We start from the raw sequence: 14,017 nt of genomic DNA, 5'->3' as shown, positions 1-14,017 counted from the left end.
AAGATATAGTCCCTGTCTCCAGGAACTTATGGCCTAGTAGGGGCTCAGAAACAATGGTGTCCTTTCTTTCTCACCTCTACCTTTATCTTGTAGCCCTGGCATCAGGAGGTGAAGTAAGCTGGGTTGAGTCAGCTTAAAAAAAAGTACTGGGGTGGGTGTTGGCAGCCATTTTAAACAAGGATCAGCTGCCATCTTGGTAGCCACGGGCCTCAGGTAAGTTGCATGTAGCACTATTCAAGACTGCACAACCAGTAAGGCGGAATGTGCTACCCACTCCTAGAGAAAAGGAAGTGATGTCAAAAGAGGAATACACAGGCAGCAGAGACTTCTGACAGGCTTCTGACAGGCTGCCACGTGGGGGATCTGGGAGATCTGGGTCTCCGGCTCTGTGATAGGGCCCTGAGAAGCTAAAGCTCCTTTTCTGGCCAGGGAGCCAGGGAGGATCAGTAGAAGGGTTGAAACAGATTGCCTAAATAATACCTGCAAGACTCATCCCGTCATAACAACAGCTTGGTACATCTGGCCTGGTATGACCAAAGCAGGAAGCTCAAATACTACCCAGGTCCTACCTGGTCAACACAGAAACCAAATGTTCATTTCTGTGGTGTTTGGTTGGTTGTGTTTTGTTTGATTTTGTTTATTTTTTATTTTTTTATTTTTGTTGGTTTGTTGAGACAATCTTAATAGCCCTGTCTTAGGGTTTCTATTCCTGCACAAACATCATGACCAAGAAACAAGTTGGGGAGGAAAGGGTTTATTCGGCTTACACTTCCATGCTGCTGTTCATCACCAAAGGAAGTCAGGACTGGAACTCAAACAGGTCAGGGAGCAGGAGCTGATGCAGAGGCCATGGAGGGATGTTCTTTACTGGCTTGCCTCCCCTGGCTTGCTCAGCCTGCTCTCTTATAAAACCAAGACTACCAGCCCAGAGATGGTCCCACCCACAAGGGGCCTTTCCCCCTTGATCACTAATTGAGAAAATGCCTTACAGTTGGAACTCATAGAGGCATTTCCTCAACTGAAGCTCCTTTCTCTGTGGTAACTCCAGCTGTGTCAAGTTGACACAAAACTAGCCAGTACAATTGACCCCTCGTCAACCTGACACACAAACACATCACTAGTAAGCCTCAACCCTTAATTTCTTTTTTTTAAATTTGTTTTTAAAGATTTATTTATTTATTATATGTAAGTACACTGTAGCTGTCTTCAGACACTCCAGAAGAGGGCATCAGATCTTGTTACAGATGGTTGTAAGCCGCCATGTGGTTGCTGGGATTTGAACTCAGGACCTTCGGAAGAGCAGTCGGGTGCTCTTACACACTGAGCCATCTCACCAGCCCCCAACCCTTAATTTCTTATTCATCCCCAAGATCTAAACAACTTTAAAAGTCCCACAGTCTTTACATATTAAGAGTCAATCCCTTTAAAATGTCCAATATCTTCTAAAATCCTAAGTCTTTTTACAATTAAAAATCTCTTAACTGTGGGCTACACTAAAATAGTTTCTTCCTTCAAGCGGGAAAATATCAGAGCACAGTCACAATCAAAAGCAAAAGTCAATCTCTAACCATTCAATGTCTGGGATCCAACTCACAATCTTCTGGGCTCCTCCAAGGGCTTGGGTCACTTCTCCAGCCATGCCCTTTGTAGCACACACGTTGTCCTCTAGGCTCCAGATGCCTGGACTCCACTGCTGCTGCTACTCTTGGTGGTCATCTCATGATACTGGCATCTCCAAAACACTGCATGACCCCTTCAGTCCTGGGCCGTCAATTGCAACTGTGGCTGCACCTTCACCAATGGCCTTCCATGGCCTCTCACAGTGCCAAGCCTCAGCTGCTCTGCGTGACCCCTTCATGCCTTCAAAACCAGTACCACCTGGGTGACCCTTACACATTACCAAGTCCCACTGCAGCAGGAGTACAACCTTGGCTATCTCTGGAACACAGCCTCTTTGTGCTTTCAGAAAACACTTCCCAGAAGATGTCACCTCAATGATGCTGGTCTCTTCTTAATCACCGCTAATTTCTTAGCTCCAGCTAACCAGCATCAATAGTCCCAGTAATGCAAAGTTTTTGCTTTGGTAGTTCTGGTATCTTGTTAATCACAGCTGATTCTTCAGCCCCAGCTAACCAGAACTACAGAATCTTCACAATCAAAACAGCAATGGCCCTGAAAAGAGTCTTTAATTTTCCCTCTGAAATTTCACAAACCAGACCTCCATCTTCTGCAGTGTTCTCAATATTATCTTCCAAGCTCCTACACAACATCCGACAGAGCTCTTAACAACGGATGGATCTTCAAGCCCAAAGTTCCAAAGTCCTTCCACAGTCCTCCCCAAAACATGGTCAGGTTGTCACAGGAATACCCCACTCCTGGTACCAATTTGTCTTGGTCATGATGTTTGTGCAGGAATAGAGACCCTGACTAAGACAAGCCCATTAGCCTTGAACTTACTATGCGGGATAACCTTGAACTCCGGATTCTCCTGCCTCTTCGTCTCAAGTGCTGGGATCACAAGTGAGCACCTTCATGCCCAAGTGAGACCAGAGTCTAAGGCCCCACAGTACACGTCATCATTGGAAAAGCCTCTAATTCTAAACTCTGATCTTTCTCACACGCAGGCCTGGGGACACGATCCACACTTGCCAAGGGACAGAGAGAACTGAGATAAGAAAGTGGGTGCAGGAACAGCTTTGAAAGCCACTCTGTTGTGCTCTGTGGACCCTTCCAGCTCTCTCAGTTAAAAATGGCCTCTTCCAGCCGGGTATGGTGGCACATGCCTTTAATCCCAGCACTCGGGAGGCAGAGGCAGGCGGATTTCTAAGTTCGAGGCCAGCCCGGTCTACAAAGTGAGTTCCAGGACAGCCAGGGCTACAGAGAAACCCTGTCTCGGAAAAACCAAAAAAAAAAAAAAAAAAAAAAAAAGGCCTCTTCCAATAGTGACACCAACCCATCCACAAAACATTCAACCCAAAATGTATCCCGTCTACAAGAAATGCAGGGACAGCAGATGGAGCAGAGACTAAGGGAATGGCCAAGCAATAACCGGCCCAACTTGAGACCTATCCCATGGCCAAGCACCAATCCTTGACACTATTAATGATACTCTGTTATACTTGCAGACAGGAATCTAGCATGGCTGTCCTGAAAGGCTCTACCCAGCAGCTAATTCAGACAGAGGCAGACATCCACAACCAAACAGTGGACAGAGCCTGGGGACTCTTATGAAAGAATAGGATTTTGGTCTCCAAAGGGGATAGGAACTCCACAGGAAGACCAACAGAGTCAACTAGCCTGGACCCTTGGGGGGTTTCAGAGACTGAACCACCAACCGTAGAGTATACACAGGCTGGATTGGCAGCTTGGTCTTCATGTAAGTCCCCAACAACTGGAGCAGAGGCTATCCCAAAAGCTGTTGCCTGTCCATGAGACATAGTCTTTTAGCTGGGCTACCTTGTATGGCCTCAGTGGAAGAAGATTCACCTAGCCCCACAGAGATTCGATGTGCTAGTAGGGGAATTATCAGGGGGACCCCCACCCGCTCAGAGGGGAAGGGGAGCAGGGATGGAGGGAAGGATTGCAGGAAGGGGTGACTGGGAGAGGATCAATGAGTGGGATGTAAAGTGAATAAGTAAGAAAAAAAGCATATTCAACTCTGTTATATAGAAGAAAATAAAAATATGAAACTAAAAAAAAAACCAAGAAACCAAAAAAACCAAGAAACCAAAAAAAACAACCCCAATGGGTACATGTAGTCTGGGCTACAAAGCCTCTTGGCTACCCGCGGGAGCAGGATAGCCTCTTGGATTGTCTATCTGATTCAGACCCACAGCATCCAATGAGAATTCAAGTGGCAGGTGATATGCCCATGAAAACAGAGCGGGAGGACAACGCTTGCCCACGGTGTCATTGGAGGGAACAAGGACAGGAACATAAACAGGGACAATATCATCCCAGGTGTGGTCGTGGGCATCACCTGTGGATTCAGTAGAACTGCAGATGTCAAACAGCTGTACCAGACCAGCTGATTTCCTGCACACGCTAAACTTCGAGAAGTTCTGGGAGGATCAGGGTTCTTGCCTGGACGTTGGAATCATTTGAAGAGTATTAAAAGCTAGTGTTGCTAGGGCTGGCGAGGTGGTCCAGCGGTTAAGAGCACTGACTGCTCTTCCAGAGGTCCTGAGTTCAATTCCCAGCCCTTCAATCACATGGTGACTCACAACCATCTATAAGGGGATCTGATGCCCTCTTCTGGCCTGTTGCATATATGCAGCAGAACACCCACACATTCAATTAGTTAAATTTAAAATGTCCGGGGTACACTGAGGATCACACTGATTTATTGATAATTGATTGACTGATTGACTGTTGTACCTCCCAAGGGTTGAGATCTCACCTTTTAAACTAATGCAGCACCATGGGTACCTGTAGTCTGGGCTACATCTTTGAGATCCTCTTTCCAAAAGAGGAAAAAAGAAAACTGAAAATCGAAACCCAAAGTAACTGAGCATGCCTGTGACCCCAACATCTGGGAGGTGAAGGCAGGAACTCCAGGCCATCCTCAAATATACAGGCAGCTATCGGTCAGCCTGAGCCATGTAAGACCCTGTCTCACACACGCCTTTAATCCCAGCACTTGGGAAGCAGGGGCAGGCAGATCTCTGGGTTCTAAGTTCAAGGCCAGCCTGGTTTACAGAGTGAGTTCCAACACAGCTAAGGCTACACAGAGATACTCTTGTCTCGAAAAACCAAACCAAAACAAAAAAAATCTTAGCCCCTACTTTGGCAAGGGATGTGGTTCATTTGATAGTAACTTACCTAAAGTCTCATGGCAACTGAATGACAGTCGGAGGGACTTGAGCCAATACCTCCAACTCCAGGCTCCTCTTCAATGGGCTCTATTGTCCTACAGAGGAAAATGATGTTGGAGAGAGAAGCATTAGGTCCCAGAGGAAGAATTTTGTGGATATGAGTGACCTTATACCCTTAGATTCCTGACAGGCTACATGGGTGGATGCCTTGCCTTCTGGGGCTGTAAGTTCCTCAGAGGCTGGAGATAAGACAGGACTCCACTTCTTTACCATAGCTGTTTTCCAGACAGGAGGAGTCTCTACACCTTTGCCCATCCAGCCTGGCCCTGCCTTTTCCCACAGCCCCACCACCACCACCACCACTCAGCTTCCCAGAGACACTGAGAACCTAGGGGCTGTCCCCCTCTCAGTCCCACAGTTCTCAGAACTCAGGTTTCTGAGCCCCCACAACATCAACTCCTGGCTCCTCTCAGAAGTACAGGGACAGGCCCAGTTCTCAAGTCAGCAACCACGAGGAGGCTCGAAACCTGCAGGGCCCAGAGGCTCCCTTGAGACTTGTTTTTACACTCTCTAGTCAGGGCTTTGGGAGGAGGGGATGTTTCAAACCTGTGATTGTCTCAGCTTCGTACTTCTTCTGGTGTGTTTTTGAAGTGGCTTTTTGTTATTCTGTCTTGACTCACTCGTCTTTCTCAGCAGCTGTGGAAAAACGTGCTCTGCCCCTGGCAGGCAACTTGGATTCCATGTAAACAGCTCTCCTGGTAGCTAGATGGGGCTGAACAGATAGAGAGGGCTTGGTCCTGTTGCATCCTTGAAATTAAACATTCGGTATAAACATTGTGTTCGAGGCAGGTGACAGGGACAGACACAAGAAAGCAGAAAGGACTCTCTAGGCACACAGTTATCGTAACACGCTACGATCCTGTCAGTGCAGGTCCTGTTCTGCAGGCAAGACTAGGCATGAATGAGCCTTGGGGCTGTGAGGAGGAGGAGATCCACCTGCAAGGAGCCTCTCCGGTCTCTCTTCCTTTCTGAAAATTGAAGCATTGACCTCTAATTGCTCCATCCAATATGGTAGCCACTTACCACAGACAACTACCGAATGGTCTCAAAGACGCTAAAGTGACTAAGGAACTAAAGTTTGATGTAAATGTACTTAATTTAAATGAAATGTACATAAGCACAAGTAGTAGATATGTTGATGTAGCTCAAAAAAACTGCAGTCTATGGGAGCACAGGCTAGGTTGGGACTCACTGCCATTGTGTAGCCAAAGCTTGCCTCAAACTCACAGTAATCTTCCAGCTGAACGATGCAATTTGTGCTTGGAGGTACTGAAGGGTCTCTCATGCCTAGGCAGCACTGCCAGTGGCTGGCAGGCTTTGAAATCACTGTAGATGTTTTGAATGGGATTCTCACATAGGCCAGGTTGGACCCAATGGCTTCCTTTCCCAACAGCTCACGCAGCACTACCTACTATGTGCTCATTTGCTCCCTACGGTTTTCAAAAAAAATTTAAGAATCGCAATGCTTACAAAAGACTTCAGCGTCCTAAATATTCATCATAGAAAACTGAGAACACTCAGAAAAACAAAAAGATCAAGGGTTAAAACGCTTAATGTCTCCATCCTTCCAGACATCTTCCCATGGGTCTGTCCACTGAAATTGGGTCTGTGTTATGCTGGATATTTTATTTTTAACTTTTTAAAAGACTAAAACTTAAATTTATTTTAAAATTTCAATTATAATCCTTTTTTTAAAAAAAGATTTATAATTTTTATTTGTGTATGTTTGTGGGAGGGGACTATATATATGATTACTTTCAGATGCCAGAAGAGGGCATCCGACTCTGCAGGAGCTGGAGTTATAGGCCCATATAACTCCACATGGGTGCACAGAACCAAACTCAGGTTCTTGCCAGAGAGCAATTACTTGTAAGCCCTGAGCTATCTCTCCAGCTAATACAGTGGTTTTGTTTGGTTTTGTTTGGTTTTTCTTGAATGTTCTCATCATTCTCATTTGATTAACAAAGATTCTTCCACCAGCCAGGTGGTGGTGCACACCTTTATAAGTCCAGGCACTGGGAGGCAGAGGCAGGCAGAACTCTTGAGTTCGAGGCCAGCCTGGTTTACAAAGTGAGTTCCAGAACAGCCAGGGCTACACTGAGATATCCTGTTTCAAACACACAAACAAAGAACCCAAGTATTTTTCCACCACCAATTGTATTAGCTGCCTGGTATTCTATAATGTATAGAAAACATAATTTATTTATCTAAGTCCACATTAATATTGCCTCAATTTTGGTCTCATTTTTTAAAAATCATTGCTGTGAATATAACATTATCAATATCTTTGTGAAAAACTATTCATCAACCACTTAGGAGAAAGGAAAAGAATTAGACCAAAATAATACAAAATTCTAAGACTTCTGAACATTGACTAAATCACTCTTGAGAAAAGTTGAACCTGTTCATATTCTTACTGGCAGAGCCGGAGAGCATCTATGCTTCTACATGCTGGTTTTAGAGCCTGGGAAGATGGCTCCATTCACTGGGAAGATTCTTGCTTGGTCACATTCTACCTAAAGTCACCTTCAGAGACTGCTAGAAGGAAGATGCTAAGCATGGCAGCAGTACTGATGGACTGAGTGTCTTCTGTATTAATCAGTTCTCCTTAAAAGAAATATTGACTTAAGGTCATTGTGCCCATTTCATACATATATACATACATACATACATACATACATACATACATACATATGTACATAGATAGATACATAAATACAGTTTCAGAAATCACAGATAGGGTGAATGCCAGGGAGATCTGTGTTCTCTGGGCCTCCAATTCTGAGCCCACCTTGCTGGGCAGTGTCAGTCCGACACAAAGGAAACAGCCAATGAGAGGCTGTGCTGCAGAGATCTTTGGAAAAATTCCTTTCATCTTGCTGAGCCTGCAAAGCATAGAGAAAAAAAAAAAAAACGGCAGTAGGAGATGTGCACAAAGGACTTTGTTAAGAACAACAATAATAGCCTGTCACTAACTTGTGGCCTGTGTTCAAATGAGGTTACCTTTGTCTTCTGTCTCTGGGAGTCTCTGTGTCCCTACACACACACACACACCCGAGTCTCTGCAGTCCTGCCCTTTGAGGAGTAACACAAATCCTCGAAGTTGACCTTTTCCTCAGAAATTCATTGCAAATGCAGTTAAGAAACTCACCCGTCTGTGTCCCCCGAGAAGGAGGTGAGAAGGGCAAGACAGTCACCTGACCCTTTCCATGCCTTGACTTCTGTTCTCTCGATCCCCAGTTCTGCCCTATGACATCAGTGACAGGGTGACATTCTCCTACCTGCTCATGCCTGCCTTCACCACCCCCTCTTCCCTGCTCTGTGACGCATGATGTCCCTGGAGAGTCCCCCCCACATCATCACAGAACGAAAACAAAAACAACGAAAAAAACTACCAAATCTTCCTCTTACCATGCCTGCCCCCTCAACCATGGCTGGCCCGCGCGCTCTAACACTAGAAATGAAGTCGCTTTTTTTTTTCTCCCTATCGTTTCACTTCTGCTATTTACACAGAGCTGCCTGCCAGCGACCTCAGCACCAAACCTATGTTACTTTTAATTCAAGTTTATTTTTGGAGCTCTCAGTTGTTGCTACAAAGTACCAAAGGGAGCTTGTATCAATTTAAGTAAGGAGCCGGGAGAGAACTGGAGAACGGAGCAGGTGGCCTGCTCCAGGCCAGGTGTCCCCTAGCAGGCCTTCGTTTTGTCCCTGTGGTGTTTCTAAGATGCAATCTTAGTATGGGCTACTTTCTCACAGACAGGGCAACTGAAGTTCTGTGCACTTAGTGACTTGGTCAAAGCCAAGTGTTGAGTGCCAAAGACTTGGATTTGAAACCCAGCCTGACACAAAAGCCAGAGTTGGGCTGATGAGATGACTCAGTGGGTAAAGGTGATTGCAGCCAAGCCTGACGACCTATGTTCGATTCCTAGATACCCGCATAGAGGAAGGCGCAAACTCTTTCCTGCACACTTGAGCTGTGGCACATAAACACAGGTCTGTGCACACACACACACACACACACATTAAAAGCAGGGGCAGGGGATTGGCTGTGCTGACTCCCAACCCCAACTCACAGTCTACCCCACCCCTCCCTCTCCTATAACTCACTGGAATTCACCTGAATTCATCCATGCCTTCTTCCCCTGTATGTCTCCATTAGCTCTGCCCCGACAAACTATCTCCTGTACTTTGCCTTTTTCTACTTTGAAACAAAAATAAGACCAATCACAGAAGGCTCTGGAATTTTAGGGTTTGATTTCATTTCCCCCCACCTCCCATTTAAAAGACTGGCTGCATCCCCCCTGGAACCCTGTTAGGAAAGGGGATGAAGTGAATTCAGAGGAGAATCCCACTGGCCTTGCAGCTCCCCGCCATTCTCATTAAGGAATTCAATGTCACTAAACCGTCACTAAACCGATATTGCCCCTACCAGTTGGAGACCAGAGGCACACCTGGCAGGGTGGCTGAGCAACCATTAGCTACTTTTCATGGTGCTGTGACAAAACACCTGATACAAAGAACTTAGGGAAAGGAAGGTTTATTTGGGCCCTCAAAGAGAGTTCGGCTGAGCGTCACAGAGCTCCAGCTCTAGTGCACCTGAGCAGGATCCCATGGTGGCAGAAGCAGAGGAGCGGCCATTTGCTTCATGGATGACAGGGAAGACGAGGGGAGGGACGCCAACGCTCTGCCTACTCTCCCCTTTCTTGGTTCGGCCACGGGGAAGAACCCCAGCTTGTGAGCAATACTATTGAGGGTGGGGCTTTCTTTCTCTGTTAATCCTCTCTGGAAACAGCCACACAAACACAATGGGAGGTGTTTCCCACCCATCTCTTAGGTGATTCTAAAGTTGACAGGGTACCACATATGTGCCTAGAACCTGCAGGGATCAAAAGAGGGTATCAGGTCCTCTGGAATAGAGTTATGGAGAGCTGTGAGCTGCCTAAATTTAGAATATTAACACTCTTTGGAGATGGATGCATGCATGCGTGCGTGCATGCACGCACACACACCCACACACACCCACACACACACACACACACACACACACACACACTCCCCTCCTTCCCCCCAGCAGCCTGTGTATCTCAGCTTTGTAAATGACTTTCGTAAGTAGCAGCCACAGGCCACAGCTTACTCTAGAGTGTACACCACAGCTGTGCTATCTTCTGTGTAGGCCCGAAGGGGCTCAGGGTAACTTGAGTGAAGAATTGGGGTTAGAGCGTAATGGGGTGTAGCAGGAAGACACAAACCATGGGTCCATTTTCTACCTGTGAGAAGGGGGGGCAGTCTGGAGAAAACCAGAGATGGTCCTGAAGGTATGGGTCCCTCTATGGAATATGAGCCCGATGTAATATCCACTGCATGTTCTCTCTGCCTGTCCCTTTAAATGACAATTCACACCATGACATGGAGCTGCAGCAGACATCTGTGTTGAGCCTTAAACCTAATATTTGAGAGGAAGCTACACCCTAGTTTTTCCCCGTACTCAGGGTTAAACTCAAGCCCTCCGTTCAGCTAGATAAGTGCTCTACTGCCAAGCCAGAGTCCCCGCTTTCTTCAGTTTTCCTTTGAGACAGGATCTTACTAAATTGACCAAGCTACTTTACACTCAGTCTGTAGTTTTGACAACCCTTGTACTTGAGATTTCCAAAGTGCAGGCCTGTGTCACCAGGCTTACAGAAATTACTCTTCGGATCAATTCAATCTATTGCAATAACCTGGTTTTTTTTTTTCCGCAACTCCAAGATGGGGGGGGGGGGGCCCAGTCAGGAGAGGTTTCAACACAAACGCACTAGTATTTACACACAGAATCTCCTCCACTGTTCTTCTTCTTTGCTTTAAAAGTCTTTGTTCCGGAATCTATAGATAGGGAGACAGATGGCTAGCTCCCCAAGGCTGAGAGCAGAGGAGAGTATAAACAGGGAAGTCAAGGGGTCTGGGAGGGCAAGGTAAGGAAGCCACAGAAGTGCATCTTGCGACTAGTAGTGTTTATACAGTTATAGGCATTCGGGGAAAGAAGGTGGAATGAGATAGAAGTCCTAGAATATACTTGGATGAGTGAAGTTTGCTCTATGTAAATTATACTTTAAAATTATGAAATAATTTTTTCTCCAAACCACATTTTAAGAAAGCTGTGGGAATTTCAAAAGGGAGTATATTAAGGCTTATAAATTAAGTTCTTTTGCTGTGACATTTAGGGTGAGACAGGGTGACAGCCATCTGCTGTGTTCCTGGCTGTTTAGCGTCACACCAGTAGCCTCACTTAATAATAAGTGAATTTAAGTGAATAATAAGGGAATTTCCTTATTATTCCTTCTCACCAAGAAGTCAAGAATGCCTAACCTTCCAGCCCAGACACAGGCACGTGACCTACCCTCCACCAATCAGAAGTTTGTATGCAAATTTTGCTTAAGAAATGGGAACTAAGGTTTGGACGCTAGGGCCGCACAGAGCTTCCATTTTTGTGGGCATTGGGGCAGCAGGCGTTTTTTTTTAGCTTTGGGACGGTCAGTGATGAAATTGGGTTCCTTGTTTAATGATGGTGTCGGGGAAAGACGTGGATGGGGAGTTCCATTCTCAGCCCGCTGCTACTGCCTGTGAGCCTCCTTTGGGAAAGTCCTTAATTTCTCTAGTTCTGTTATTTCCTCATCTCTAGAATGGGCATCACGACACTGATTTCACAGAGTTGTTCCGAGATGAAATGATGTGATGGAGTAAGTACTAGTTCCCAGCCTCTCAGATCCTGGAAATGGGTGTCCTGCCTCTCCCTCTGGAAGCTCCCTGAAGGCCAGGCTTTGGGTCCTTCATCCAAGCTTGGATGAGTATTTTAAAAGAGTCTCCGTGAGTTTTGCTCATTAGCCAAAACGGATGCTGGCCTTTGGAAGCGGGGCGGATGACTCTGCGTGGAAATATTCTTCTCTGAGTTTCCCTCCTCTGCCTACTTCCTCGTGAGTTCTATGTGGCATCTATTTGAGGTCAAATCTATTGAAATATACTTCAGCTTAACTCTAGGTGCCTTTTAGTTGAGCACCAAGAATATACTAAGTGCTATGTAAGAAATAGATAAAGGACCCAGTATGGAGGAGGAGAAATACCAAGCCAAGCCTAGTACTCAAACCGCAGACAGTGATAGGGACAGCCGGATCGCTTTCTGTAGGCTTGAGGGTTTCTGAAATTCTTCAGGGAATTGGGAGCTCTTTGAGCTGGACTTTTTTAAGCGTATGAGTGTTTGGTCTCTCTCTATGCATCTGTGTCATGAGCATACCTGGTACCTATGGAGAACAGGAGAGGGTATCAGACACCCTGGAACTACAGATAGTTGTCAGTTGCCATGTGGGTGCTGGGAAACCCACCCTAGGTCCTCTGCAGGAACAGCAAGTGCTGAAGGGACTACTGAGCTGTCTCTCCAGCCCCTTACGTTAAATCTTGAAGAACGGGTTAAAAGATGACAGAGCGGGGGAGAGGTACCGGAGAGAAAAATGTGTGAAAGTAGTCAGGGCCTTGACCTGGAAGAGTTAGAGAACAAGGCAGATGCAGTTGGCAGGTCCGGAGCAACAGCTCCTGAGTGTTCAATGGGCCAAGTTGAGAGGGGCTTTGGATGCCATGAAAGGTTGCCGAGGAGAAGGAAGTAGAGAGTGAGTCCTTCAGCTACCACAGGGGAAGGGTGGGAAGGGGGTGAGGAGATTTCCTAAATGTGCATCATTGGCCTTCTGAGGTCTTCAGAAGACGACCAGTGGGGTCCCCAAAGGGTGAGACCAGACAGAACAGACAGCCACTATTCCCTACTCTGACCCCCTACCTCAAGAGGAAAGGACGAAGAGAGAGCTGAGAAGAGACCCTGAGCCTCTTCACCACAGCAGACAGGACCAAGTTTCAGCAGGCACCAGGACACTCAGGTGTCTACGTCAGTCGCTAGCTATGCACATGGGTACCCTGGGCATGGAAAGTACAGACTGGCTTTCTAACACATCATTTTGCCGTGAGACCAATCCCAGCATTCCCTCTATTGTCCTCAACAGAATCAAACGTCCAAGCTAAGGGGCTTGCCACCTCTCCAAAATAAAGGTCACCTTAGAGGTCAAGAAAGCATTGACACAAACCTTGGGTAAGCCCTAAGACTGTAACTTGGGAGTTGTCATGACAACAGGGCAGTAGAGCCATCTCTACTCTCTCCTAAATGGCACGAGGTTTAGATGAGTAACTCTGAAAGAACAGACCCCACCCCTGTTTTCCTATTTACCATCTTCAGACCCCTCCTCACCTGTGCCCCAGCCCTCTCCTCTAGGACCTTAGCAACTTGAACAACATAGACACACACGCCTCCTCTCAGTGTCCAACAATGAGCCCTCCCAGCAAAACAGGAAGCCTCTTGCTGCCAAGGCATTGTGCTTGCCCTGTCACGTGTCAGGAAACCACTACCGTGCCATGGCAACAGGTGTTGCTGAGACCTTAGCCTTCCCGCCAACCTGTGCCCTGCCCTTCTCTCTCCTCCTTACTCCTAGAGAGTGTCCTCGTTGTGCAGTGTCCTTGACTCACCTGGACACTGCTGTGAGTGAGCGTCCTAATTACCTTAACTTGGATGAGAAGACTAATTCACCCTATAAGTCAGTGGCCCAGGGCCAGGGCTTGGGCCTTAGACTGCATAAAAAGGAGAAAGCTTGCCGACTGCAGGTGTTCATCTCCCCTTGTTTCCTGCCTATCAGTGCAATGTCACCAGCCACTCCAAGCCAATGTCACCACCAGCCACCCCAAGCTCCTGCTGCCATGATTCCCCAACCAGGATGGACTCTACGCTGGAACTGTGAGCTGTATTAACGCTTCTCCCCTAAATTTTTCTTGTCAAGGTGTTTTCATCACAACAGCAGAAAAACCAAAACCAACTGACACTTCCTCCTTGCAACTGGCAGCTCACATCGCTTGCTCCTTTCCCATTTGGACACCAAAGATCTCACTGATCATCATCCAAACACAGTTCTTCATGCTAGCCAGGCAACATAAGAATGTACCTGTGTGGAAATTTAGCAAGCTTCTTAGCTCTTTTGGATCGCAAAAGTCTAGGTAAGGTCTGAGATGACTCTCTCTCAAATTCCAATATCCCTAAATGTATGCCAGACCTTCCTGTAAGGTTGCTGAGTCCTGAAGCT

General features: G+C 46.6%; 1 long non-coding RNA gene across 1 annotated transcript; it reads right to left on the bottom strand.

Moving 5' to 3' along the window:
- Window positions 1-738: 738 nt before the first annotated feature.
- Window positions 739-8,157, bottom strand: Gm32249 (predicted gene, 32249). The gene is made up of 3 exons (NR_168644.1): window positions 8,026-8,157; window positions 5,421-5,586; window positions 739-4,909 (listed from the first exon to the last, which is right to left on the bottom strand). It is a non-coding gene; the product is annotated as a predicted gene, 32249 (long non-coding RNA).
- Window positions 8,158-14,017: the final 5,860 nt, after the last annotated feature.

Source organism: Mus musculus, chromosome 11, assembly GCF_000001635.26.
Source record: "Mus musculus strain C57BL/6J chromosome 11, GRCm38.p6 C57BL/6J".
Taxonomy (NCBI): domain Eukaryota; kingdom Metazoa; phylum Chordata; class Mammalia; order Rodentia; family Muridae; genus Mus; species Mus musculus.
This window is presented reverse-complemented; position numbering and strand designations above follow the sequence as displayed.